General features: G+C 35.2%; 1 protein-coding gene across 1 annotated transcript in view; it reads right to left on the reverse strand.

The window, feature by feature from the left end:
• LOC129000315 (voltage-dependent T-type calcium channel subunit alpha-1G-like) overlaps positions 1–2,861 on the reverse strand; it is a 70,236-nt gene extending 67,375 nt beyond the window's left edge. The window contains exon 1 of the mRNA XM_054427277.1: positions 2,788–2,861. The gene's annotated coding sequence lies outside the window, so the exon portion shown is untranslated. The remainder of the gene's footprint in view (positions 1–2,787) is intronic.
• Positions 2,862–27,899: the final 25,038 nt, after the last annotated feature.

Here is a 27,899-nt window from a genome sequence, read left to right on the forward strand (position 1 = left end):
TCTGCTGTACGCTGTTCTGTATAAACTCTGGTACATATGCTGTAGTAGCACTGACTTTTACTTAGTAGATATCCCATCGATATGAACCTGCTATTGCCAGTATTATTATTTAAAAACCCCTATTTAAACCCCTATTATGGTCATACTGTATTTTAAATTATGGTATCAGTACGATTCAGATTAAATTTTCTGTTCTCACCAGCTTATATGAATTGACATAAGATACTACACAACATACTCCCTTTTCCATTGGTTAAAATGTAAGTAAATGAACAATTTGTTCGAACCCAACATATCCAAAAATATTTAAGGAGCTTCGAATTTTTTTCTCAAAATCATTCTCGAGTCTTCATTCGAAAACGCAACTGGTCTAGGGTCTGGACCCAAAAATGTAAATTTTGTGGTTCAAAAAATAAAACTCAACGTAAGTATATTTTGTGCCAAAGTTGGTGTTTTATAGCACACCCCACATTGAAAACTGAGACTTGTAGGGTTACCCGGTAAAAGGGTTTTAAGCCCGCACGAACATCAATACCAGCTTCCGTTGCGGGGTGGCCCACCTGTTTCTCTTAAAAATTTCTCTCAAAATATGTTTTTTGCAGTATTAAACCTGTTAAACTAATATTCAAATCTGTTTAAGGTCAAAATTTTTATCTACTAGCCTACGTGAAAAGGCGAAATAATTTTGTACAGTTTGCTAATTAGAGGATGTTTTATTGTTTATTAATAAAACATTTTAAGAACATTTATGTATTTAACTTGTGTTATTTTAGTGACGATTAAATATTACTTCCCAAGTTAAAAAGGCTAAATAATTGGCCTAGTTTGTAGAATACATAGTGTATTTTTTATTGGTCTGGTAACATTTTTAATCCGTTACATTCATATTAACCTGAGTTTAATGGGCTTACTATGAAAAATGGCACGATGGGTTACTAAAGTGACTATTAAATAATATGACTAATCTAGGCAAAAACTTTCAAATAACTTGTGTGGTGTTCCAATGAACAACCATTGGATAATTATTGTTTCAATGAATTATGTGTTTTTAGCATTTGTTTCTCAAATAACTCTTTAAATCATTTATATACGTTACAGTCATATTAACCTGCGTTTTGTCAAGTCAACTTGTATCATATTATTTTAAGTAGCAATTGGGTATAAATGATTAAAGTAAAAATGTCACACTGATTTTTCCCGCAGAAAAATACACTATGTATTTTAATTATTTATTCCTCAAATTGTTCTTTAGCAATTGATAAGGAGATTTGTAAGAATAATATATTTATGACGACAGAAATTATGATGAATTAAGTTTCCGTTCTGCTTGATTTGAAAAACTGTCAAATAACTTGTGTGGTGTTCCAGTGAACAACCATTGGATAGTTATTGTTTAAATAAATTATGTGTTTTAGCATTTGTTTCTCAAATAATTCTTTAAACCATTTACATACGTTAAAGTCATATTAACCTGCGTTTTGTCATGTCAACTTCCATCATATAATTTCAAGTAGTAATTTAGTATGACTAGTTAAAGTAAAAATAGCTAAGTGATTTTTCACACAGAAAAATACATTATGTATTTTAATTATTTATTCCTCAAATTGTTCTTTAGCAATTAATAAGGAGATTTGTAAGGATAATATATTTATGACGACAGAAATTGTGATGAATTAAGTTTCCGTTCTGCTTGATTTGAAAAATTTAAACCCAATGAAGAAATATTTAATAGTGATGCAACATTACAATATATTGAAAACAAACTTAAACATATAAAATACACTTATCCAAAGACTTATGAATTGTTTCCAACAAAACAAGTAGTCATTATTCTTTTTTAATCGACGCTTGTTTTCTCCTTGAGTTTTTTTTATCGCTTTGGTTGAAATGGAGGACTTTACATTGACTATAAAACTGGTAACTTTTTCCAAATGCAGTTTGAAAGAATGTGATTTTCTAGATTTCCTCGTCTCCAAAATATGTTTTAAAAACAATAAAGAATCTTGCTTATTTTCATTCCATTGGATACATTTTAATCTTCATAAATTGTACACAACTTCGTTGCCGATAGCAAGCTGATTAATAGGTTTTCGTTACAGTAATAATATTGTGTTTTATTTACATGTATTTTAGTCAGTAAATACAATACAAGTGAGTGTTTTGGTCCGATTTTGATCAAATCTCACATTCGGTTTAGAGTGAGATAAACTTGAATGAGGTTGCGAACCAGCAAGATCGGGGTGTTAAAGGGTTTGGAATCTTGAAAACATTTTGGTTTTTTTAATTTTCACCCTTAATACTTGGACATTTCCAATCTGGACATCGTGTGGAGCTTAAAAAACAAATAACTTTGTATATTGACTTGTTGTTTTAAAATCGAATCTAACGGAGAAAATGCATAAGAACTTAAGGCCTGCATTTAAAATTTGTGTTAGTTTTATGGAGGAAAAGAAAACTGTTATAGTTCACTTGTGTATGGTAATATCTTTATCAAAATTGACAAATTTATTTATTTCATCATACAATAATAATATTTGATCAGAAACACTTTTTACCTTCCCTGTAGCACCTTAGTACTTGCTTAATATAATGATATTCAAACGGGAAATAAATTTGTATTGTTCCTGAAAGCATTTAGTAAAAGTCTATACAAATTGAAATTCACTTAGTATACAGGTTTGCTGCAGGGGTTATTTCACATTTTGTATTTTTTGCGTTTCCTCCCAACCCCCTCTGCATACACTGGATAAATTCGGGGTCCCCCAAGGCGGTAAACTAGGGACTCACCTGTTTCTATCGGTGTTCCCCAAGGTAGTGTTGTAAGTCCGGTTATGTTTTCACTACACCGAGGTCAGTTCACTACCACGACGCGACACTTTGACGTCCTGCTAGCGACTGACGACGACGGGGCGTCGCGACGCTGGTGTGCGCAGACGTCACAAGACCTGTAGCGCTTGACGGCGGACGTCGTCACATGGGCTCGACAGTCAACAGGTCCTCCACCGCGACGGTGACGTGGGGCTCCCATTCAATGTAGTTTCCAATTTAAAGATTTGTGACAGCCGTTGTTTGTTATTTATTTTGAGGTAAAAAAATACACAATGAATTAAATAGTGTCTTCAGTTAAAAATAGATAATTATTGAGAAAAAATAATATTAAGCTTTATATTAGATATGGTAAAAGAAAATGTACATTTGTAATACAAAAGGTAAGGAAGTGGTGGATAAGTCTTGCAATTTAGTCCATGTCCATGATCTCAAAATATACTATCCATTTGTTTATACCTGAGGAAGTGTAGTTAAATAAAACTGAAAGGTAGGTATATTCAAAAATGAATTTACATTTGCCTGATCATATCCACTAAAATATCTCCTTAAAATTTTAAGAACAATTTCCCTAATTAAATAACTTTTTTTTAAATACATAGGTTTTCTGCAACATGAAAAGTAATAGAGTGATTGAAATATACATGTGTGTCTGCTAGCACGATAAACGACAAACATCGTCTGATTTTGATGAAATTTGGTACTGTATAAACATGTAAACATACGAACCTATTCGAACGAGTTCGCAACTCATTTGAAAAGGCAGGGTGGTTCTGGGGTAAAATCTGGGCCTTTCCACGTTTAACCCCCAAACCAAAAGATTTGCAATTCCCTTCTAAATTTTATATTTATATTATATATATTAATTATATATAAATAGTCTGAGGTTATACATACCCTACATCTGCCCTGACAAATAAAATAAAAGTATTTCTTCTATGGTGATTCCGTTGATTATAGAAACCGATTTAGCCCTGGTCAGTTTTAACACTGTAATAACAGTCTTACTTAAATATCTTCAAAGAATAATCTACCCGTATTCCTACATTATGAAGGTTAATTCCGACAAGGGTGAAACTGTAAATAAACCATATGAAATGCGTCAAACGTCGAATTCCTTTAAAATTATATTGAAACGAAACATTTCATGTCTATCGTCGCTTTCATGAAAACAAAAATGTCACCGGATTGCTGAACAATCACATAAAAATTAATGGTCCAACAAACGATGCAACGTTAAATTACTTTTATTTGCTTTAAAAGTGATTTATAACTTATAAACTCGATATTGTCGAATCACGTTTCAAATTTATTGCACTATAACCATTGTTTGCGAAGTGATCAGAACTGTCCTTCAGTAGGTAAAATAAACTCAAATAAATTAATTAAAATAAATAAGTAAACAAATAAACTTTATATTTATTTATCTTTTTAGGTGATTTGGTAACAGTGCAGAATAAAGACTGAGATTTTCAAATTTTAGCGAAACCGTTCATGTAGTACTGTGAGTTAATTATGTAAAGTAATAAGACATTTTCGTAAGAAAAGTTATATTTGAAACACCAAGTAACTATGTTGTTATGTCAAACGTAAACAAACAACAATGTAAACAAAGTATTGAAAACACATTTAAATTGTATCAGCTGATTCAGTACACTACATCGTCCCCCCTTCTTCTAAGAGTTAAGCCAGACGAAGTTGATCTGCGTGGCATCGTCTATTTAGTCCATTTGTATTTACTACATATGAGTAAGGACCATTCACTTTCACAATCGTTCCTTTCTTGAAACCAGCTCCAGATTTGTCTAGTACCCATACATTGTCGTCCTCTTTAAAAACTTTTTCTTTTGATCCAGGTTTTTGTAGCCGCTGTTGAACCAACTCTTCGTCGTTTTTCTGCTCAACGTCAGGAAACAACATGTCTAATTTAGAGCGTAATTCGCGACCAAACATCATAAATGCTGGAGTTTTTCCAGTAGATCTTCTCAGTGACGTTCTGTAAGCAAATAAAAAGCTGTTGAGTTTTTCTTGGAAAGTCCCAGCATTTCCTTTTGAAGCATTCATGCGTTCTTTGAATGTACGAACACATCGTTCCGCTAACCCATTGCTTTTTGGGTGATAGGGGGTGATTCGAGCATGTTTAATGTTTAGGCTCTTACAAAAGGTTTGAAACTCGTAGGATGTTAGCTGTGGTCCATTATCGCTTACAATTACCCTTGGATAGCCAAATCTTGAAAATAACTCTTCTAAAGCTTTGATCGTTGACTTTGTTGAAGTTGACGACATCGGGAATACTTCAAGCCATTTTGACCGAGCATCTACTACAATCAACCACATTTTCCCCATGAAGGGTCCGGCAAAATCGATGTGGATCCGTGACCAAACTTCTCCAGGAACAGGCCATGATAATAACGGCATTTCAGGATCTTTGCTTCTGTTTTCTTGACATCCATTGCAATGTTTAGTGTGTTCTTCCAAGTCCTTGTCCAGTTTAGGCCACCAGACTTGAAAACGTGCCTTCCCTTTCATAGCTACAATACCTGGATGTCCCTCATGTAGTATTTCCATCACTCTTGATCTAAGTTTCGCAGGTATGACCAATCTCCCAAACCAAAGTAGAATTCCATTCTCAAAGGAAAGTTCTTCACGTTTGCTGTAGTACGGTTGTAGGTTAGTGTCTTCATTATTTTCCAAAGGCCAACAACCCCTTTTTAAATAGTTTACTACTTTTGAAAGTATTGGATCAGTTTTTGTCGCTTCTTGCAAACACTTTGTCGATATTGGTAGATCCTGTGAACGCAAATGGAAAAGGTGTGCTTTGTTACTGCCACCCTGGTCTTCCTCTGTAGATTTTATCGTATTTTGCAAGGGAAATCTTGATAATAGATCGGCTGTTTTGTTATCTTTGCCCTGTTGATAGTTGATCGAGTAGTCATAGGCACTCAGTGTTAATGCCCATCTAGCGATTCGATTTGAAACTACCGTCGGAATTGAATCATGTTCACCGAAGACTTTAACCAATGCTTTATGGTCCGTTCGAACTTCGAAATGTCTACCATAAAGGTACTGTTCAAAACGAGTTACTCCAAAAACCAAACCTAACGCCTCCTTTTCTATCACGCTGTATCGGCACTCAGCATGATCAAGGCGCCTTGACGCAAAAGCTAAAGGTTTTTCAGTCCCATCAGGATACTTTTGGAAAAGAGCAGCTCCAACACCAATATCACTCGCATCAGTTGCGAGGATGAGAGGTAGGGATTCGTCATAGTGAGCCAACGTGTCTGTTGTAGTAAGAAGATGCCTCAATTTTGCTGCTACCTGTTCATGGTTTTCGTTCCAATGCCATTTCACGCCTTTCTTTAGCAGTTTGTGTAATGGAACACACAAGGACTGTAAATGGGGAATAAATTTACTGTAGTAATTGATCGACCCAAGAAATGATCTTAACTCTTTCACATTTTTCGGTGATTGCATGTTTTTCACTGCTTCCAGATGTTCTGTCGTTGGATGTATACCAGCTCTATCAATTCTGTGACCCAAATAGTTAACGGAATCTTGAAACCATTTACATTTTGATGTCTGGACACGAATTCCAGATTCTTGAAAACGTCTTAACACTTCTTTGACACGTTCGATATGTTCCTCTCTCGTTGGGGCTGTGACTATGACGTCGTCAAGGAGACAAGCGACTCCATGTAAGCCTGCCAGTACTTGATCCATCTTGCACTGAAAAACCCCGGTGGCAATTTTGATTCCGAAGGGTAAGCGTTTGTACTTGAAAAATCCTTTGTGAGTAGAAATAATCAGGTACTGTTGTGCCGATGGTTCGACCTCCATCTGCAGATATGCATCTTTGAGATCTATGACGGAGAATTCCTGGCCACCTGTAAGTTTTGAGGTGATCTCTTCGAATGTAGGCATAGGATATTTATCGGGGAGCATATGTTTGTTTATAGTATTTTTGAAATCCGCGCATATGCGGATAGCTCCAGACGGTTTTACCACTATTACTATGGGCGAAGCCCAAATGATAGGTTCATTCCTGGCATCGACTGGTTCTAAAACTCCACTGTCTACTAATCGTTGAATTTCATTTTCCACAGGTTCCCGTAAAGCAAAAGGAACTGGCCGTGGTTTTGAAACTACAGGAGCTGCATTTGAAGCCATGTGAAAAGATACCTTGTGATTTTTAATCGTACCTAAAGAGGGACTGAAAACTTCTGGAAAACCGTTAACAATATCATTAACAATCTGTTCACTTACTTGTTCTGTTTGCTGTTTGGACAATGTACATATTTGAGCCCCAGGTGGCAGTGGTAAGTTAAAATCAAGAACCCAGTCTAGGCCGAACAAAGGTATATCGTTTTTCTTAACAACAATTACCGGTAACTTACGTTTGGAACCAAAAGCTTCAACTGAAACATACGTTTTACCCATAGTTTCAATTAGAACTCCTGTGTATGCATTAAGATTTTCTGTGGGAAATAGTTTAGGAGCTCCTAGATCTCGCCATATGTTTCTGCTAATGATACTGAACGCTGCACCTGGGTCATACAACATTGAAATTGTATGATTGTTTAACTTGACTGAAAGCATTACTTTCGACCCTTTATTAATCGCTTGGATTTGATCTGTATCAGAAAAAGATTTAACACTAGAGTTACAAGACGAGTTTTTTGCCTCTAACATGTTAAGTCGCTTACCTTTGATAATGACTGCATTACCCACTTTAAGACAAGTGCGTGCAAAATGATTCAGTCCTCCACAGGCGTTGCAAGTGGCATCGACAGCGGGACAGCTCGTTCCTTGTGTATGTTTCTTGTAACCACACCGAATGCAGTCAGTTCTCTTGTTAAGATGTACGATGTTTTGTTTCGAAGTGTTTCCTTTTGTTTCTTGTTTCGACGGTATCGTTTCGAAAGCATTCTTCTTGTTCCTGTTGCTTATTCTGTTGACTGAACGTGTATTACGGAATTGTGACTGTTGATTGTCAACATTTTCCAATAAAGTAGCGGTGTTTGTGACTTGTTCAAATGTAGTATCTGTCGTAGCATGTAAGCGCAAAAGTTCAAGTTGCCAGCGATCATTGTTGATGCCCAGAACAAACTGATCTCTCAGCCGTTCGTCTAAGTTGTCACTAAAGTCACAGAGACCTGCAATTTCGCGCAAAGCAAATTCGAAATGACTAACAGATTCACCTTCTTGTCTGAAACGGCGACTAAAGATAACCCGCTGTGATAGTGGTGCGGATTTTTGTGTGTAGTATTTCTTAAGTATATCAATAACTCCTGTAAAGTGAAGATTACTGACGGGATCAGGTCGTGCGTGGTCAAATACTAGCTTGAAGGGTTGAGGTCCAAGGTTCCCTAGCAAAAAGTCTCGTTTTGTATCCTCATTCTTGATTCCTCTGTTTCGTAATGCAATCTTGAAACGTTCGAGTCAGTAAGTCCATTCTTCAGAATGACCATCAAAAGCATCTATACGTAAATCGTCGGTCCGTTTAGTAGACTGCGCCATTTGTAGTACTGTGAGTTAATTATGTAAAGTAATAAGACATTTTCGTAAGAAAAGTTATATTTGAAACACCAAGTAACTATGGTGTTATGTCAAACGTAAACAAACAACAATGTAAACAAAGTATTGAAAACACATTTAAATTGTATCAGCTGATTCAGTACACTACAGTTCACATTAGAAATTTGTCGATTTTGGTAATTTTCTTTTCTGGGGGAAAATGTGTAATATTTTTGTACTCATATTAATTAAAAAAAATAATTTGACTTAACGGAACAAGTTTTTACCTTGACAGCGGGTGTTTTATACCAACTACCAATTCAAATATTAATTCTGAAACTAAACAATTTGGTGGTTTGAAAAAATCTGCTGTCGTAAACTCACTTATAAACTTCGATTGTAAGCAATTGCATCATGTATTAAAATTATGTATTGATTGATTTAATCTGTTGTAGCTTATTGGTGCATTCTTGTTATAGTTAGACGTACCGATAGTACGATAGTCAATAGACGAAATGATTTCACTAAACAGCTGTTAATTTGCATTAGTAAAATCGTTGATTATACACCGAGTATAATATTTTATCATTGATAATACACTAATAGAGTGGACATGTAAAGCAAAAGAATGTGAGAGTTTTTTTTTTCACTCGCATCCAGACTTTTGACATTAGGTTTCCTGTAGCCGCACCTCGAATGCAGTACCCTAATTCCATTAGTCCACGTTGAAAAACGTAGAATCCATACGAATACAATGAATTGTTGAGGTATTAGGTTTTGGGGTTAAATAGTCTCCCGTGAACTTTGGGAATCATATGAAAACTATATTAATAAGTTGCAGTTGTATAACTATATGATAATACCATCTCTTAGTTAGGGCCACCGGTTTAGGCAGCGTTAGTGCTGTCGCCGTCAAACACTAGTCTAGTCTACACACGCTAGTCTCTGTGTATAGTCAACAGTAAAATTAAAACACGTTTGAGGTCATTTTGAGAGATTATCTTTACAAGGATAGTTATTTGTGTAACTAGTGGGGAAGTGGCAGTGGCTCTTTGCTGCACACGAGAGACATTTTTACGCACAAGCCGTAGGCGAGTGTGGAAATGTTCTCGAGTGCAGCAAAGGCAGTTTGCACTCGCGTAACACATTAAATTTTTCGTACAGTTACTATAAAGCATATAAATAGTTTTTCAAACCCGTTTTTAGGTTATAGTCCAGGAGCTGAGGGGGTTTGAGCATGCATGAAAGTAGTACGCAACGTTATTGCTGATTATTGTAATATGGTTTGTGGTGATCAAAATTACGTATGTCGCCTTTTTTTAAAGTGGTCGATAAGGTGGGGGGGAGGGGGCAAACATGGTAGTTTGCGCTATGCGTTAAAACGCTGATAGTTCTAAAACGGTAAAAGATAGAACATCGGTTAAAACGTCGTTGGAATTCTAAAAATGTGCACAACAATAATGGTTATTGGGTCCGAGGTCGTATCTCTATAAATAAACAAGTTATTGTATAAAATATGTAAAAATGGACTTTTCGTGTAGTTTTTTTTTTTTTACCGAAAGTAGAATTAATTTGTGAGTGTCGCAAAGAAGTAATATCAAATATCTTTGCTGATAGTTGTAATATGGACTGTGGTGATAAAAAATACGCATGTCGCCTACTTTTCAGGTGGTCGAGAACTTGGGGGGAGGGGGGCAAAGATGGCGGAACGCGCCATATTACAACTATCAGCAAAGATATTTGATATTACTTCTTTGCGACACTCACAAATTAATTCTACTTTCGGTAAAAAAAAAAACTACACGAAAAGTCCATTTTTACATATTTTATACAATAACTTGTTTATTTATAGAGATACGACCTCGGACCCAATAACCATTATTGTTGGGCACATTTTTAGAATTCCGACGACGTTTTAACCGATGTTCTATCTTTTACCGTTTTCGAACTATCAGCGTTTTAATGCATAGCGCAAACCGCCATGTTTGCCCCCTCCCCCCCACCTTATCGACCTTTTTTGAAATAGGCGACATACGTAATTTTGATCACCACAGTCCATATTACAATAATCAGCAATAACATTGCGTACTACTTTCATGCATGCTCAAACCCCCTCAGCTCCTGGACTATTAGGTCAGATCCAAACATTGAACGAAATGGTAAACGCTGCACCAGCTGATCGTAGTCATAATATCTTTAAGTGTTACCAACTTATTTTCAAGCGTACAGCCTAATAAGAGCACGCTGTTTCGTGTTATTTGGTTTAAATAATGGTGTGCGGCAAAAAAAAACTGTGCGACAAAAGTAAATATATGCAGCAATTAGCAACTTTCTGTGCTATTATTTTATTTTGAAAACTGAGTTTATTAATAAACTTTGCCTATTAGACACAGTAAAAAAAACTTAAATTTACGATATAAATAACATGTAACATAGATTAATAACGTTGTCCATATAAATGATTTTGAATGATTTTACATGATTCTTTTAGCACTTTTATGACTATTTCATTTTTTAATTTTGATGGAAGATTATATTTTTTTAAAAATTCGTCAAAAAATTTTGTAATAGTCCCTCTTGCACCAATCATTATGCCAATTACTGATATTGAATTTAGATTATATTTGTTTCTTAAATAAGTTTCACATTTACTATAAATTATAATTTATAATTATAACTTATCAGTGCAATGAAGGCCACTTTCTCAGGGACTGTAGGAAAATGTAGTGTCCTTTTCTAACTTAGTTTTTTGAAAATAGTTGCAATATAACGAAAAATATAGTTCACGAGGGCAAGTAGTGTCTTGTCAACCCTTATTTTCCAGAAAAGGAGTCACTTTACGCCCAATTGAATAAAATACAATTTCACACAAGAAAAACAACACAAGCTAAATAAATAAATTGAATTTTTGTTTAACTTGTACTTGATGTATTTTTATATTAGATTAAGAAATGTCATTGTATTTTTTATTTTTAGCGAATTTCCCTATAGGGAAGTAGCTATTACCGTAGGTGGCACGGTAAGACCTAGACCCGGGACCGATTTACTTTTTCATTTTGATGTCCCCAGAGGCCAAAAACACCATTCGTTCAAATTTTTATATATGTATATATATATATATAGACTTATATATATATATATATATATATATATATATATATATATATATATATACGTCCGTGAACGAGATAACTTGAGTAATTTTTGTCCAATTTTGATGAAATTTGGTTCAAAGGTGTAAAGCGGGATAAACTTGAATAAGTTCGCGAACCAGCACGATCGGACCATGAGAACGGGGCTTTATGGGGGGTTTTATGGGGTAAAAATTGGTTTTTCTCACTTTTGACCCTCAAAACACAAAATTTCCCGATTTCTCTTTAGACCTTTTTAAAGAGCTTAAAAAAACAAATAATTTAGTATATAAAAGTATTTTTGTTCGATTATTAGTAACGGAGAAAATTAAAAAAATTGTAAATTTAAAATTCCCATGTTATTCTTATGGAGAATATTGTCAAATGTTGTAGTTTGCTTGTTTATGGATATATTTTGATCAAACTTGGCAAATTTATTTATTTTGTACTAAGCTATCAATATTTTACTCAAAAACACACTTTATTAGTTTCCTTGTAGCAGCAAACCTAGGTACTCGTTAAACCTAATGTTATTAAAATATATTTAACTGAAAATCAATTCAGACAAATGGAAATTCGCTTAGTCGGCAGGTTTGCTGCGGCGGGGGTATTTTATATTTAAGTTTGTCAGGTTAAGTGTAAGAGAGGGCCATGTGGCCCTAACTTTGCCTGGTAAAATAAAGAATTTTTCATTTCATTTCATTTCATTTCATTTTCATTTCATTTCATTTCACAAGCAAACTTGAATAAGCTAAAAGAAATACTACACTTTACTTTAGATGTTATTGAACTTACTTGTTTTAAAGTGACAACTACTCAACTTCATCATGTACTGTAAAACATCGGTTACAATGCGACAGTGAATAACGCTCAAGATAAAACTTTTATGTGATACTTAAGTTAATCAGACAAAAGAAACAAAACACAACATTAGAGTTTTATACTGGAAACTTTTAACTTTGGAGATTAAATAGATGCTGGATATAAACTACCTGAATCAGCCTATATAAATGGAACCATTTTATTGTCTTTCTTTGAGTTTTGATGTGACTACTATACAGTTCTGTGTAGGAATTTTGTAATAGTAATAGTGTTTTTTCAGCTTCGGTTGGGTACTAATCTTCTTAAGTTTTAGGCACTTTCTCACTAGATGACGGGATCAAATTCCAGATCCCGAAACGTCAAAAAGATTGTGTTTTTACTAATCGTGCTTGAAAATGTAGGCAAATATCTCTTAAATGACATTAACTTGCCCATAGCCAAAAGTTTAACTTTAAACAAATAATTCAAAAACTTATTTACGAAATAAAATATAGATTTAATTTGTGGGTTATGTTATTCTTGGGCATTTGACAATTAACAGCTTTCATATTGAGCTCAGTTAATCCTTAACGTATCAATTTTTAAAATCACTTCAAAACCGACTATTGCGTTAGTTACAAAATATAGTTGATCATTCAATGAATAAAATAATTCCCATACCGTACGTCATAAGAGTTATAATTAACCGGTTTCTCTTCTTTTTGAAGAACCTTTAAATAGTATTAAAATCGTATTGGTCAATCTTTTGTGATAAACACTTTCGATCCGCGCTTAGCATGCGCCGTTAGCTGTTACTGTATGTGAAAGTAACAATGGGGGGTTGAAAAGGACTGTTACAACTTATTGAATTATAAATATGGATAATGTTAAAACAGACATCGACATATCGCATGTTTACTACTGGATATAAGAAGGTAAAGCAATTTATAAAATCAATTATACAACATAATGGATATTGGCCGATACACGGCAGAGCTGACCACGGGGGGTAGATTTCCGGGGGTAGATTTCCGGGGGTAGATGTCCGGGGGTAGATGTCCGGGGGTAGATGTCTGGGGGTAGATGGCCGGGGGTAGATTTCCAGTCGCGGGCTGTTTCTCAAACGTGTATAAGCCCCGCCCCTCGTGACGTCAAAATGACGTAGGCGTTTTTTCATGGGGGTAAATATCCGGGGGTAGAAATCCGGCGACCCAAATCTAATGCTAATATCTTTGACTATTTAATAGTCAATGCCACCATTAAATTGAATAGTGTAAAAAGCTGCTTATTTCTAAATATATACATATATATTTGTAATGTTAAGGCAAATTTTAATACTGAACCTAAACTGTATATAACTGTCGACTAATATTGTAAAGTTCAATTTATTATTCTGAAAGTTGTGAAATTATAATGATCTATATTCATAGGCGTCATAACTCTTTACTCCATGAATGAAAGAGCTAAGAGTAAAAGTAGTTCTCTCTGTTTTTAGCAGACAGCAAAATTGTTTTTCGTAAAACGTAAACAAATAAAAAGAAGAAGAAGGTAGCTCCTAATGTTATTCTTATGGGACAAATTTAAAATGTTTTTTAATGGTTTTATAATTACTACTCAGCGGAATCGTCTAGAATTTTAATGGTGTCATAATTATTTGTGCAAAATTTGAACGCTATAAGTGCAATGGTTCTTGAGTTTTTGGTGCGAACACACAGACACACTCACAAGCGGACAACTTTTCTCCGACTCCGCTCACTGGTTTCAAAACCAGTTTTAAAACAGTTTAAAATAGTTTTAATACAAGTTTGTAACAGTTTTATCACGGTTTTGATTCAAGTTTTTAAAAGGCTTTAACCATGTAACAAAACAAAGAAAAAATTGTTTCAAACTTGTATCAAAACTGTTATGAATACGACGAAACTTGACATCGCGGTTTTGTATTAATATGAGCTCAAAACTGTCAAAAATCAGTTTTAAAACAGTTAAAACTTGTATTAAAGCCATTTTATAGTTGTTTTAACATGAGTTTAAAATAGTTTTAATACAAGTTTGTAACAATTTCATCACAGTTTTGATACGAGTTTTAAATTATTGTTTTTAAACAAGTTTCATCTGTTTTAAAACTTATTTACCATCAATTTTTAACTCCAATTAATTCAAAACTGATGCCAAGTTTCGTCATATTGATATCGGTTTTCATACAAGTTTAAAACTTGAGTTATAACAATTTTTGGCTCATTTTTTTGCTACTTGGTTTATGTTAAAAGGGGGCATCTACACAAAAATATTTAATTTTGACAAATTTAATTGTTAGGAAATTATACACAGTGATTGTAAAAAAATATATTTTTGAACTCTAATTAGTAGCCTATAATAGGCCAGTTTTAATCACACATGAAACTGATCACAAACTACTCAAGACACAATAATCATCTAGATGAGGTAAAAACTCTTCCACTGTAACCTATTTTGTTTTACTCTAAGTTCAGCTACAATCGATGTTTTGATGACAACTTCAAGATTTTTTCATGAATCATTGGCTTGTTGAACATTTCTATAAACTCCTTTTGTATAAAAGTGAAATAATTATCAACACTTCCATAAAAGACGGATTCAAGTTTTGCTGTTTTATATGCTTGCTTGAAAATACAAACAAGTATTATCATAACAACAACACCAGTAAAAGAAGCCATAAAGCTCACTATTTTAAACCCAATCATTTCCTTGCTACAATTATAGGCATTGTATGTATAAAACATATTTGGATTGAAAACAAAGTCGATAAATATCAGCAAGAGATATCCTGCACCTCTAAACAGTAAAACCTGCAGTACTATGTATACTCCAATGACAAATAAAACGTTTTTAAAGGAAATACAAATTGTTAAATAAAACCTGAAAACAGTTTTTCCAAATCTCCACAAAGAATAGACCCGTATCTGAGTTAAAACATAAAGTGCACAAAGTAAGGCTCGAGAAGTAAATGAATAATGTGCTATCTTGTAGAAGTCAAAAGTGTTTAACTCTTCTGCATGAAGTTGATATTCTGTTACATAGCTGGGAACAGTCAGTTGATGAAGTAGCAAGTAAATTAAAACAAAAATTGCATTCACTGTCATCAGTACCTCATACAAGCGCCACTTCTTCCACAAACTCAATACTCCAACAAAATTAGATAGCACAAATATTCTAATGCAAAACATGAATGTGAAGAAGATGAAGAATGCCAGCCACCAGTCCAACCTTTGAACAATGTCCACAGAATGCACCACCAATGTAGGAAGGATTTGTCCTATTACAGTTTTTTCTGCTACAAGGGTCATTTGGGAGAATAGACGGGTATTTACATTGTATAACGTAGTCTGCATTAAGACAGCTCTGGTGTAGTGGCCGATCCATCCCTCTTCTCTTAATCTCGCTATGGACACTTCAAACTCTTCATCCGACGCCTTCAGATCCCAAGTGTAGCCTGCACTAGGGTAGGATCTACCTGTCACACCTCTGTATGAGAAATTTGATTCGTCATTTGGTGAATACGACCAGTTATGAAACAGTTGGATCCCAAAGAGTTTGTGGTCTTTTAGATTGTTAGGTTTAATCCAGTAAGGTAAATATTCATTCATATCTTCAGCGCATCTTCCAAGAGGTCCTGCACAATCTACTGTAACATTAACTGAAGGTTCACAACAGCCTGGCTTTATCCTAAACTGCTGTAGAGTTACCTTCCCCATCATTCTAATAACATTGTCGTAAATCCAGTCCTTCCGAAAGTAATTTTGTCCAGAGCTTTGACTCAGCCCTACCCAATTATACCAAACATATTTAAATAGAAAGGGTTCACACTGGTGTTGTATGTAATCAAGATAATTGGTAATGTTAAAGTTTTGATCAAAACCCTTTGTTAAAGTGTGCAAATGATAGTGGGTCTGGTAGTACCTCGCAAAGTTTGAACCAAGCAAAGCTCCAATCACCAACAAAAGCAAAAGATGGACAATGAGTTCATAAAATCTTTGCCAGCGTCTAGCCCTCATCATACTTTGTCGGTGCTGCTCTCGAAAAACTTCATGAAGGGGTTTGTACATAGATTCAGATTTCAACCTCAAGATTTTACTCAAGTACTTCACATCACCAAAGAACTTTAGATTACGACCATCTTCAGGATCAAAGGTATAATTGTCTTTGTAAATTATGCGTTTGAATGCAACAGCTAAAAGGGCTGAATTTAATAATATTTTCAAAGGCAAAAAGATTATTGAATGGATTAATACGGACAATATCACAATAGATAGCCACTTTTTAGTTTTCAAAGGTGGAATATTTTGGGACAGAAACAATGTGATAACTACACTTGCAAAAATTACAATAACCACAACTGGCCATGTCAGAACTAACCATGAGTGTCTTACAAAAACATTTGGTGTATCTCCCTCTAACTGAACCGGAACTAATGGCTTGGGCATCAAATTCAAATTAATTATCTCGGCTAACCTCAGTTTCCTAGCATCATGCGATGTCTTGTGTCTTCGGCCGTAGTGTACATGGGTTTGATCATCTCTGAGAGATGTGTATGAGGGCACTGTTAAATAATCAATGTCCATACTGGCTCTTGTCACTCTTCTTCTGTGAGATAAATCCTTTTTTTGTTGTTCCATGAAGAATACAGTTTTATAATTCTTCCTGAACATGTACATCAGTAGACAAGCCACAATACCTGCTGGGATACATGTGATAATACTAATATAGACCATTGGCCATGTTAAAGAATATGAGAAATCGTCAACTTCAATGTAAGTGTCAGTTATCAATATTAAAACAATACTGACAGCCATCGAGACGAGGATGAAGCACATGATGATAGCAAGTCTATCTACTCTTGTCACAGGATCTCTAGGGTGTCTGAATATTGTATTTAGCCAAACATGACAAGTGTGAAAACCAGACCTAACACATTCACTAAACACCCTCGATGGACTTGTTATCTCAGAGAAGGGTGTGGGGAACAAACATACTTGAGGGAATCGTGTTGAACTCAAAGTTATCCAATCATTTATAATGAAAAAGTAGCAATCTTTATGATGGAGGTCGTAAACCAATATAGAATCACAAAACCAGTCCGGTTTTGCTCCTGCATTGTCGTGCCAAACGTCCAACAAAACAATGTTCCCAAGTGACTCTGGTTCGTAGATAAGAAACCAGTCCTCTCCTATACCGTCCATAACGTCGTATTTATCGTTGCTCAAAATGTGTCTCCGGCCGTCATTCTTTGTTCCAAAAATCTTGATCCCCACTGCTGCATCTGTACCTGACCCAAATCTAGCACCCGTCACCACACATACAAGAAATCCAAATTCATCCCCGGGGAGATTGTCTGGCAAAATTGACACAAATCTCTTCGTCCTATCGTGGTGATCCGCCTTTTTACAAATTATAAAGAGAATTAGAAATAGTAACATTAGGAGTGATAATAATAACACTTTAATTCTGTTATCACTAGGTACAGTCAGATACAATGGAAAGTCCGATACAACATCCAACGGGAAATCAACCTCCTTGACAAGACCACCTATCAAAGAAAGTCTATTGCACTCACATATCAATGTTCCAGTATCAGGGTCGGTTTTTGATTCGCAACCCCTAGTCTCCCAATAGTTATGCCAAGTGTAGCACGCCTTTGAATATATTTTCATGTCATATTTTATCGTATAATTTTTCTTTACTTCTGGATGTGATTGAATTGCCAAGTAATAAAAATGTCTGTGGTAAGTCGGTTTAGTGACTATCTGATACACCGGATTTTCTGGTGTAACTTTTTGGCCTTCTCTCATTAGCGATTCAAAAGTTGGTCTTATGTCTCTCATTGCTAGAACTAATAACACTGTGTCATTCTCATAAAACTGGAATTGTACATCAACCTGTGCTGTTGGTAGCGGATCTATCTTGTACACAGGAAGTTCTAGGTCTAGTGGAGTAGGATCCGAGAGGTAAGCTACTAAACTCTTTATTGAAATATTAAAATTCTTGAAATCCATTTGTTTTATAAGATCAGAAATAACAAATGTCACTTTAATTCCAAACTTTAAAACCTTGGGGTACACACAAGTATGATAATTGCTTACTTTGAAACATATGTTTACATCCAGAACGTTTTCCGTATTTGTTTTAGTCACACAAGTAGGATTCAATTTGAAATTTACAAATTGAAGGGATAAATAGAAGTCTTTTTGTTGTACATAACGTGCAAGATCTCCTGAAATAAACACAGGAAACAAGTTATTACTATATTCTGCCAAAGTGAAGTTACTGAGTGCTGATGGAAAGTCTACTTTGATCCACATAGAGAGGTTTCCCACCTTGGATTCAATCAAACTATGTTTCTGTGCTGGTAATTGTCTGTAAGCAAGAGCTGACTGAAGAAGAAACAAACTGTTTGTTACTAACGTTGATATTTCCTTCAGTCGGGAGAAAACTACAGGTTCACGATATCTCATGTTCAACAGATCATTGCCTTTATATTTATCTTGAAATTCTAACACTATATTGAAGCAATCCAAAATCCTACTGTAAATCTGGTAAAGTACTTTAAAGGTGCAAAGTATCCCACGTTTCAGTCCAGCAGTGAAAAGCTTGGTCAATGTGTGTAGAGTACGAGTTGTGTACAACGTCCCTTCAAGGCTCAGGGGCTCTCTTGCAGACAAAAGGATAATATGCAACGTTGAAATACCCACCTTGGCATCACTGTAACTGTTTATACTTAATGTGTGAATAAATGCCACTAACTTTTCAATAATGTCTGCCTTATAGAATTGCTTATTCTGTGTTATTGAAACCAACAAGTCGGATAATATTGACGCTTTTTTCAAAGATTCTCCAACGCTTAGTAATCCAAAGTTATACGTTTCTAATACATTAATAAAATCTTTAAACACAGTTGAAACATTATAGTGGTTTGGTGTAGACAACTTTATATCAATGGTACTAACCGTAATCAATCCATAATCGTTAATCAAATGTATTTCCACCTTCCCTCTTGTAAGAATTAGTTCTTCAATATTGCCTGTTAATTGAGAGGCAATCATCCGTCCGCTGAAATCTGGTTCATCTGTGCTGTATTTATCGTAAAATTCAAACATTGATATAGGGCTTTCGGCCACACAAGAAATATTAAAAACAGTAGACCCTGCCACTCCCGTCTCTGGGTAAATCTTACATGAATGTAACGCTGAGAATGAAGTTGAAATAGGGTATATCGCAAACTGGTTTGAGCTTGAATAAGTGACTTTTAACTGGTATGACGAGTTTTCTTTTAGAACATTCTCATTCAAAATCAGTATGAAAGAAGGGGTATCAAATTGCCTTAAAGACTCAACCGAGAAATCAGTGTTTAGTAAAGCACCTCGCTCATCGAACTCAAATATTTTCCATTCAAAGGTCATTTCATTTAAAAGAGCCCAATGGCCACCAACTCGCAAATAAATTATGTCTTTCGGATTAGTTTTGGTCTCACAGTTGTAAACACAGTCAATTAAGATACTTTGGAGTAAGGTTTTGTTTGGTCCCAAGTCGCCAACAGAAATAATCTGATGTGCATAAGCTGGCTCTAACTTATTATCAAAACCTTCAGAAGTAACTTTAAGGGTGAACTTATAATTTCTACCGCTTTTTAATACCATATGCTCAATTTCATAAAGCCCTTTAAAGTTATCTGTTATTTTGTATGGTTGGCACACAGCTTCTGTGGTCCAGTTACAAGAAAACGTCAAGGTCATTTGCGACTTGCCATTACGCGTGTTTGGGTTTGAAGAGCGAGATGCGTCTAGGACTAATGCTTGTTGTCTAAAGACAAATCTTGAGCTTCCTCCAGATATGACAGCAATTAAAGGAGAATATGAAACTTTCACTAAACAAATGTTAAAGTTCTCAAACCTTAAACGTAGACCTTTTCTATCTTTTGAACTTGTAAAGTGAAATAAACCTTTGTACGAACAATTAATAATGTACAATCCATACCAATAAAAAGCTGGAATACTCCAGAAATGACTTTTAAATCTATAGTCTTCTATTGATTTGAATGTATCAGTGTCTCCTTCCACTTTGAAAGCTTCCCACTTTTGTTCAAATTCAATACTATCTATCTTCTCGTCAATATTAACCGTTCTTCTCCACCATAGGTTGTATTGGAGGTGAATATTGTCTTTATATTCGTATCTCATGATTGAGGAAACACTGTATGCGCATCCTTCAAATCGCACAAACAGTTTCTTAGTGGGATAATCTGGCAAGCTCACATGGTATTGATGATTATTCTCCGACAATTTCATTTCGTCCCAGTATGTATCCACTTGGAGTTTTCTAATCAAAGACCTTGGTAATCCAGAGTTAAAAAAAAAAGACAAGGGCTTATAATCAAACCACTCGTTCGTCCAGTCAAACGGAACTATCGCCTCTTTCACACGACGCGGCGCGCGCCGTGCGGCGCCCGCCGGATCCGGCGTAGGGCTATGGGAGTATATGAGTCCCTTCACACTATGTCCGGCGCGCGCCGCGCGGCGAATTCGCCGCACGGCGCGCGAGTTACCGCCGGATGCACCTTGAGCCGGACGACAGCGCCGCGCGGCGTCCACGCCGGACCACTTGGTGAAGGTGCATTGGTTCTTATGGGAGCTTTCACACGGTGCGGCGCGCGCCGCACGGCCTAGCCCCTACGCTGTCTCAATTTAGGCAAACAACCTGACCAAGAAGGTGCAACAGTTAATTAAGAAATTATATATCGTTGTATCGGAAAATAATATATTTAAAGCTATTACAAAACATATATTTTTATGTTCATCCCATGCAAATCGGTCAACTTAAAGTATTAAAACAAATTTTTTTCTTTAATAACTAGAGGAGAATATTTAGTATTAAGTTAATAATTTAGTAATTTATACGTAATGTAAAATTTTTTTAACTTCTAGAATACAATATTTTCAGATATGACGAATACTTATATATAATACGTGAAGGCGATTTCTATAAAATACTACTCCTCTGTTAATAATGGACGGATTTTTACAAACGATGTGTCAAAATTAAGTATTTGTTGTGTACCCTTTCACCAATTCCTGTAGTAAAAGTCCTCGGGCTTTGCCCTCCGGCCATGAAAATCCCAATGTATATCTTATGAAGACAAGATTTTGTTTAGTTAAACCATAGACTAACCAACACAAGTAGACTTCTCATCCCATTGTTAATTTTGAAGCTCGTTTTTAATGTCTAGTTCATGTACGCCATACTGGGCGCTAGTGTCGACGAAATTTTGTTTCTATTATTTTAGGGGGAGTATTTTTTATCTATGGTTAAACAGACGAATAATTAGTATTAATTACAACTTTTCATAGTACACACATGATACACAGAGAGTTTTCGTTTTCAGTTTCGATAGATGGAGTGGAGTGAGCGTTCGTTTTCAGAGTGAGTTCGTTTCCAGTTTCGATAACTGGAGTGGAGTGATTGGTTACATCTATGAGTTGACTCTTTTAAGTCGACGGAAATTGTGACAATTATTCGTAAAAAAACTACTTTAATATTTTGCAATTGCTCGAATTCGAGCAACAGGTGCACTAGTTTTTATATTTTAAATTAGCCTACAGTATTAATTTTATTTGAACTTTTAAGTGGAGTATTCATTTAAAAGCCACAACTGAACGGAAATTAAATTAGCCTACAGTATTCATTTTATTTGAACTTTTAAGTGGAGTATTAATTATTTAAAAGCCACAACTGAACAGAAAATAATAAATATTTAGGAGGGCCGTACGGCGCGCGCCGCACGAAACCATACTAGTGTGAAGACACACGCTTGTCCGGCGCAGCGCCGCACGGCGGACGCCGCACGGCGCGCGCCGCTTCGTGTGAAAGAGGCGTATGATCTGAGCTGTGGCCAAGTGTTCTGTCACAGACTCACTTATATAACGACACATATCTATGTCCAAATACGTGTCATTCACGAAACTTTTACAATACCCCCTTACGTCGCTCTGATAATCTAAGTGTACAAACTTGTTAATCCGAGTGAAGTAGCCTCTCTCAAGATCGTAAACATGAAAAGACAATCTCTTCAGTTGCGCTTTATCTCTCGGACCTCGACCCACACTTATGAGCATTGGTGCCGGAGTGTTGAACTCCATATGTATTGGAGGGAAGAACTGAATACCGCTTGGATACCTGAAGCCAATATCTCCCGTCTTCTCACATCGCTTTCCGTAGGCAGAATCATGGCAGAGACAAACACACTCACCGTAGCCATCGTAAGCCTTATCATCTTTGCTGAAGCAGCCTGCCTCACATTTTCCACCTGCATATTTACATGGATTGTTTCTTTTAAATACGTCCCCGTCTCCGAGACTGTTGGTAAAAAATATTTCATCGTCTATGAGTTCACAAATGCCTTCAGGTTCATGAAGCCGTCCGCACAATTTTTATTTCAGCTGCAGTTATTTTAATAACAATAAAATGAGAGCATTCTATTGGCTGAGGGAACACCATTAGCGCAATGAAACGATTCATAGCAATCGGCCTTGGTGGTCCAGTGGTTAGCGTGTTGGGCTATAAATCTTATGGTACCAGGTTCGAAACTCATCGGGGGCACAAACTTTTTGTCTAAGATTTTTGCATTATCAGCAAGTTTGGTTAGTTTTGTTAGGTTATAACAGTTAAATTTTATAATTAAAACATTATAAAATTGAATTTGAGCTATTTATAGTTTTATTTTATGAACAGAACTATTTTTTCGATTAGTAAACCTTCATTAAATTTTTTCATTATCAGCAAGTTTGGTTAGTTTGGTTAGGTTATGACAGTTTAATTTTATAATTAAAAAATATAAAATTTAATTTGAGGCATTTATAGTTTTATCTTATGAACAGAAATAGGTTTTCTATTAGTAAACCTTCATTCAATTTTGTCATTATCAGCAAGTTTGGTTGGTTAAGTTAGGTTATGACAGTTTAATTAAAAAAATAATTATATATTTTTTTTAGTTTTAGGCCTATAATAATTTTTTTAAAATTTCTAATTTTTAAACTCTCATTTTGTCCGTATTAAAAAACTGCAGCTGAAATAAAAATCGTGCAAGCCGTCCTCTACAGAAGCCACATTTAATAAAATCAGCGGGCTTGTTACAATCCAAATCATCTTTGCACTTAGTGGTGCCGGTTTGAAATTTAAAGAAAAAAACAGAATGAACTATGAGAAGCAACAAGAAGATAAATCTGATCATGTTGCAGGACATCAGTGAGTTAGTTTCAACAACATTGATTGAGGTTCAAATATTACAATTGACGTTCTTTGACTTCGTTTGTATTAAAACAAAGCATTAATTTGTGGTTTTACATCAGCTGTTGTTTGGCCTTTAATTTCAACATAGCGTTTTGTCATTATGTTTGTGTTAACATCTGTGATCGCCCATTATATACTGGGTTGCTTTCAGAGAGGTGAAAGCCAGTTGAGCGGAACAAACGTGATTTGATATTTGTATAAGCAAAGATTACATATGCTACGCATTTTGCGTAGCATATGTAATCTTTGGTATAAGTAACTAAATGTAAAAAAGTCAATAGATTTATTTACTAATGCTGGTTTTATTGACTAAAATTATAATAATTCAAATTTACCTCTTCCAGAAGTGCATTATGGTAGTTTTGACCAGGAAAATATTACAGTAGTTGGAATCTGATATTTACATCCAAAAAGGGCATTAAAGTATAAAAAAGACAAAGGAAATTTAACACTCAAATTCAACTGGTAGCCTACAACAAAAACATTGGACTCCATTTTTCACCCTTACAATCGGTTAAAGTATTTAAGTATAAAAAACAGTACCAAAAAACGAGTATTGTAGGCTATAACAACAGGAGAGGAAATTTTACATTTAAATTCAACTGTGCAACATAAACATTGGTGACTAAATAGTTGTATTGATAGTCAAAGATAAAACATAGGCATACGAAAAATGTAGGGCTATTTTAATGTAAGGCTCAAATGTAAAACACCTTTAAAAGACTAAAATGAACTGAATTATCAGTCATGTATTTCAATGTGTAAAAACGTAAAAACTGCAAAAAGACTTACTTATTGAACAATAAAATAAGATGGCTAAAATGTAGGCCTAAACATAAGTACATAATAAGTAAACATCGCATTCAGCTGATTTAAGTGAAAACAGAATACTGCAATAATAAGTAGGGAAGAAATGCCTAAAATATACAATGTAGATAATATAATTAGAAATTAGTAGCCTACTCCTGGTCCTTCCACCATGCTTCTGGACAGGCCTAGACAATTATCCATACCGTGGTTAAAAGTGTACTTGTATAAGCCCAGGTTTACTTATTACGGTTGTAACTGGACGTATGTATAGTCCGTGGCTTGGCAATCAAATAACAGTATTTATATAGGATAGGCTACTGTTATCAACATTTGAAATTACTGAATTGTTACCAAATTACTGTTTCACAAAATGCAGATTCCATTTTCAGCCGAGCCATTAAAATGAGGATTTGCCGAACAATTATTAATATTACAGAATAGTAATGATATACAACTTTTCACATTTCATAAATTATATGTTAGTTTTGCTATGGTCAAAAGGTCCAAATCCAAATGTTCTTTTCATTTGGTTTTTATGTAGTAATTTGCTAGAATCATTGACTTTATATAAAGGCAGTGCAGACGGTTTGTTAAGTCCATATGCAAGCATTTTTGAAATCGTTTCCCCGTTTAACCAACTATTCCAAAAGATAAAAATTATATGGTGCAACACAAATAAACAACCTGATCACCTACTTATAACCTACACTTTACCTTCCTAAGCTAACCTTACTTCAAAACACTTAAATGTAGTCACGAATACTCATAATCCCCGACCTACCTTCCCCACATGCCTAAATTAGATCAGTGTTCAATCTGTGTTTTATTAATAAGTCTAATAACTTCCTGCACCGTCGATGTAATTCAATATAATATAACCTGTGAGGTATTCGGTATTATCGGATTAAATATCGATTTCGATGCGGTTCGAAGGGAGTATGTTTTATCTATGGGTTCGGTATATTATCGCTTATTAAATCCTGATTTCTAACATTGGCTGTTTCTAATCAGCTGGCAAGTGGCAACACATATAGCTTCCCAAGAAAGTAGTCACCGGTCCGTATCCCTCCGCTCCTTGTTTATGCTCCGCGCATTGAGAAAGTAGTTCCGTATATTTTCTCGATTTGCAGTAAATTCCGTGCCTTAAAAAAAGTTTTAACGGTATTTTCTTGTTTATTAAGATCATAGGAATGGTTTAAAAACGTTTAAAAGAAAAGTCTAGAAAGTTCAGAAATACCTTATGGTTCTCTTGTTTACATTTTTCTTGTAAACAAAAAACCTGTCATGGCTACTTTAGTCCCATAAGCCTAATGTTAAAAATTGGAAATTTTAAGTTCGTTTTAAATTGCATTAGCATTATCTAATTGAAATTTGTTTGTTTAAAAACCATCTCACTATTAGTCTAAATAATTTGGTTAAGTTTGGCTGAAATGCGTTCAGCCATTATTGAGTGATGTTTCTCTATTTGTTGCATTGAAGTTGATCCCAAAGAGCTTCGCTCGCTCCGCTCAATTACTATGCTTTGCCAGATCAGATACTATACCTTATTATTCATCACACCATTGCAATTTAGATTTTCTAGCTTATGACGACTTAAAAAGAATTGCTGGTGATGATTAATCGGAAATTAATTTCCCGGTGCTAACAAAATGTACATGCAATCACGGGCGTATTTACGTTATACCATCATCGTCATCCAAATTCACGTAAATTTTCTGAGTTTCCAGGTCGGCTGGTCGCCCTTGTCATCAACTAGTTTATTTTACGTACTACAACCAAATATAATGATTACCAAAAATAAAATATACTATCTAAGATTCAAATGTCTTGGCCTTGTCTTAGATTCCCTTACAAAACGAGATCGGCAAATATTGTCTGACAATGGTTCTGTTATCTAAAAAGAGAATTTGTGTTCATGCCTTTTTAGACATTTGCACTCACAAATTTAAACATCCATGAATAAAATAAACTAGGCGACGATCTGTATTTTTACCACATAAATCTGCCATATGAAATGGCAACTTATTTTCAAATAATAAATACTATTTAAAGATTTGTCATTCTTACAGATCCCCTAAGACATGTTTAATGTTACAATCAATCATAATACAAGAAGAAAAGAATTTCGTCGACACTAGCGCTCAACGTCATCAACAAGAAACGCCCACACAGATTGTTCAATAGGATTAGGAGGCTGCTTGTGCTCGTCAATTTTTATGATCTACGGCAATATAGAATGGAGCCGATGGGACCTGTACCTGTACCAATACAGAAAAGATTTTATTGGGATCGGTACTAGCACGAATACGGTATTCGTGAATTCGTGAGTACTAGCATAGACTACCGTATATTTAATCTATGGTACAATTCTTCGTTGACGATAATTAAAGAAATAAATCTAACCCCTCCACTTGACTATTTACCTTTTAAAATAATAGCTCAACAGCTGATTAAGCAACATAGGTACAAAAAAGTGTCGGGGGGACATAAACTCAAACCGCCTAAATATTGTAAATGAAGTAAGAGATAAAACATTATCATATTCTTGAGTGTGGCAGATTGCGTGAAAATTTAATAATAATATCTATGATTCTTACCGTCGACGCAATCAGGGGTAATATTCCACTACGGCCGTTTCGGAGATGACTCCACCGTCAGGTGCGTAGTGGTACACTAAACTATAGTATTGTCACATTTAACACGAACTTTCTTCATTTGCATTACGCCAGGGGTTGAATAAATAATACACATATAAGCACAGGACGGACACACAATAACACGAATACACGAAAACATTTAGAGCGCGTGCACGGCTTGAAAACTGACGACCGACTGTTCAATCCTGGTCACTGCAGGATCGAGTTACATGGATGACTCAACAACATTGTTTTCCATGTTAACTTCCAAATGGATACCTTAGTATTTAACCTATATTTAAGTTTGTTCAGGAAGTTGTGTGTTGTTTATTGTGACATGAGGACAAGAATTTCGATTTAGAGTAAAATAAAGGTGGACAGATTGGATCAGTTGCTGAAGGTCTAATTCCCGGAAGGTCTAATTAGACCTTCGACACACATTTTACAGTTTGTACTTGTTGCTGAGGGTCTAATCTGGTAGTATGTCGAAGGTCTAAGTCCCGGAAGGTCTAAGAGTACAGTCAATGCAAAAAACTCATCCACTGATACTGTTTTAGACCTTGCGGGATTAGACCTTGGGCACACAATGTAACTTTTTTAAATAAATGTTTATAAAATGAGAGTTGCTGAAGGTCTAAGTCCCGGAAGGTCTAAGATTCGAGTCCCGGAAGGTCTAAGATGCGGGCGGGCATTGCGTCGCCATAGATGAAGGCTATACAAGGAGGCAATAACGCAACAACTTTTAGAGTTGTAATTATCGAGATGTTTCATTCACTCCAAGATGGTTCACTCCAAAATAGTATATTTCGTACCTAGGGCCGAAAATGAGGTTTTGCCGGCTCGAGATAGTTTTTAAGTTCGAGAC

This window comes from Macrosteles quadrilineatus, unplaced genomic scaffold (genome assembly GCF_028750875.1).
Source record: "Macrosteles quadrilineatus isolate MER2022 unplaced genomic scaffold, UCM_ALF_1.0 Scaffold_8__2_contigs__length_117827958, whole genome shotgun sequence".
NCBI classification, from domain to species: domain Eukaryota; kingdom Metazoa; phylum Arthropoda; class Insecta; order Hemiptera; family Cicadellidae; genus Macrosteles; species Macrosteles quadrilineatus.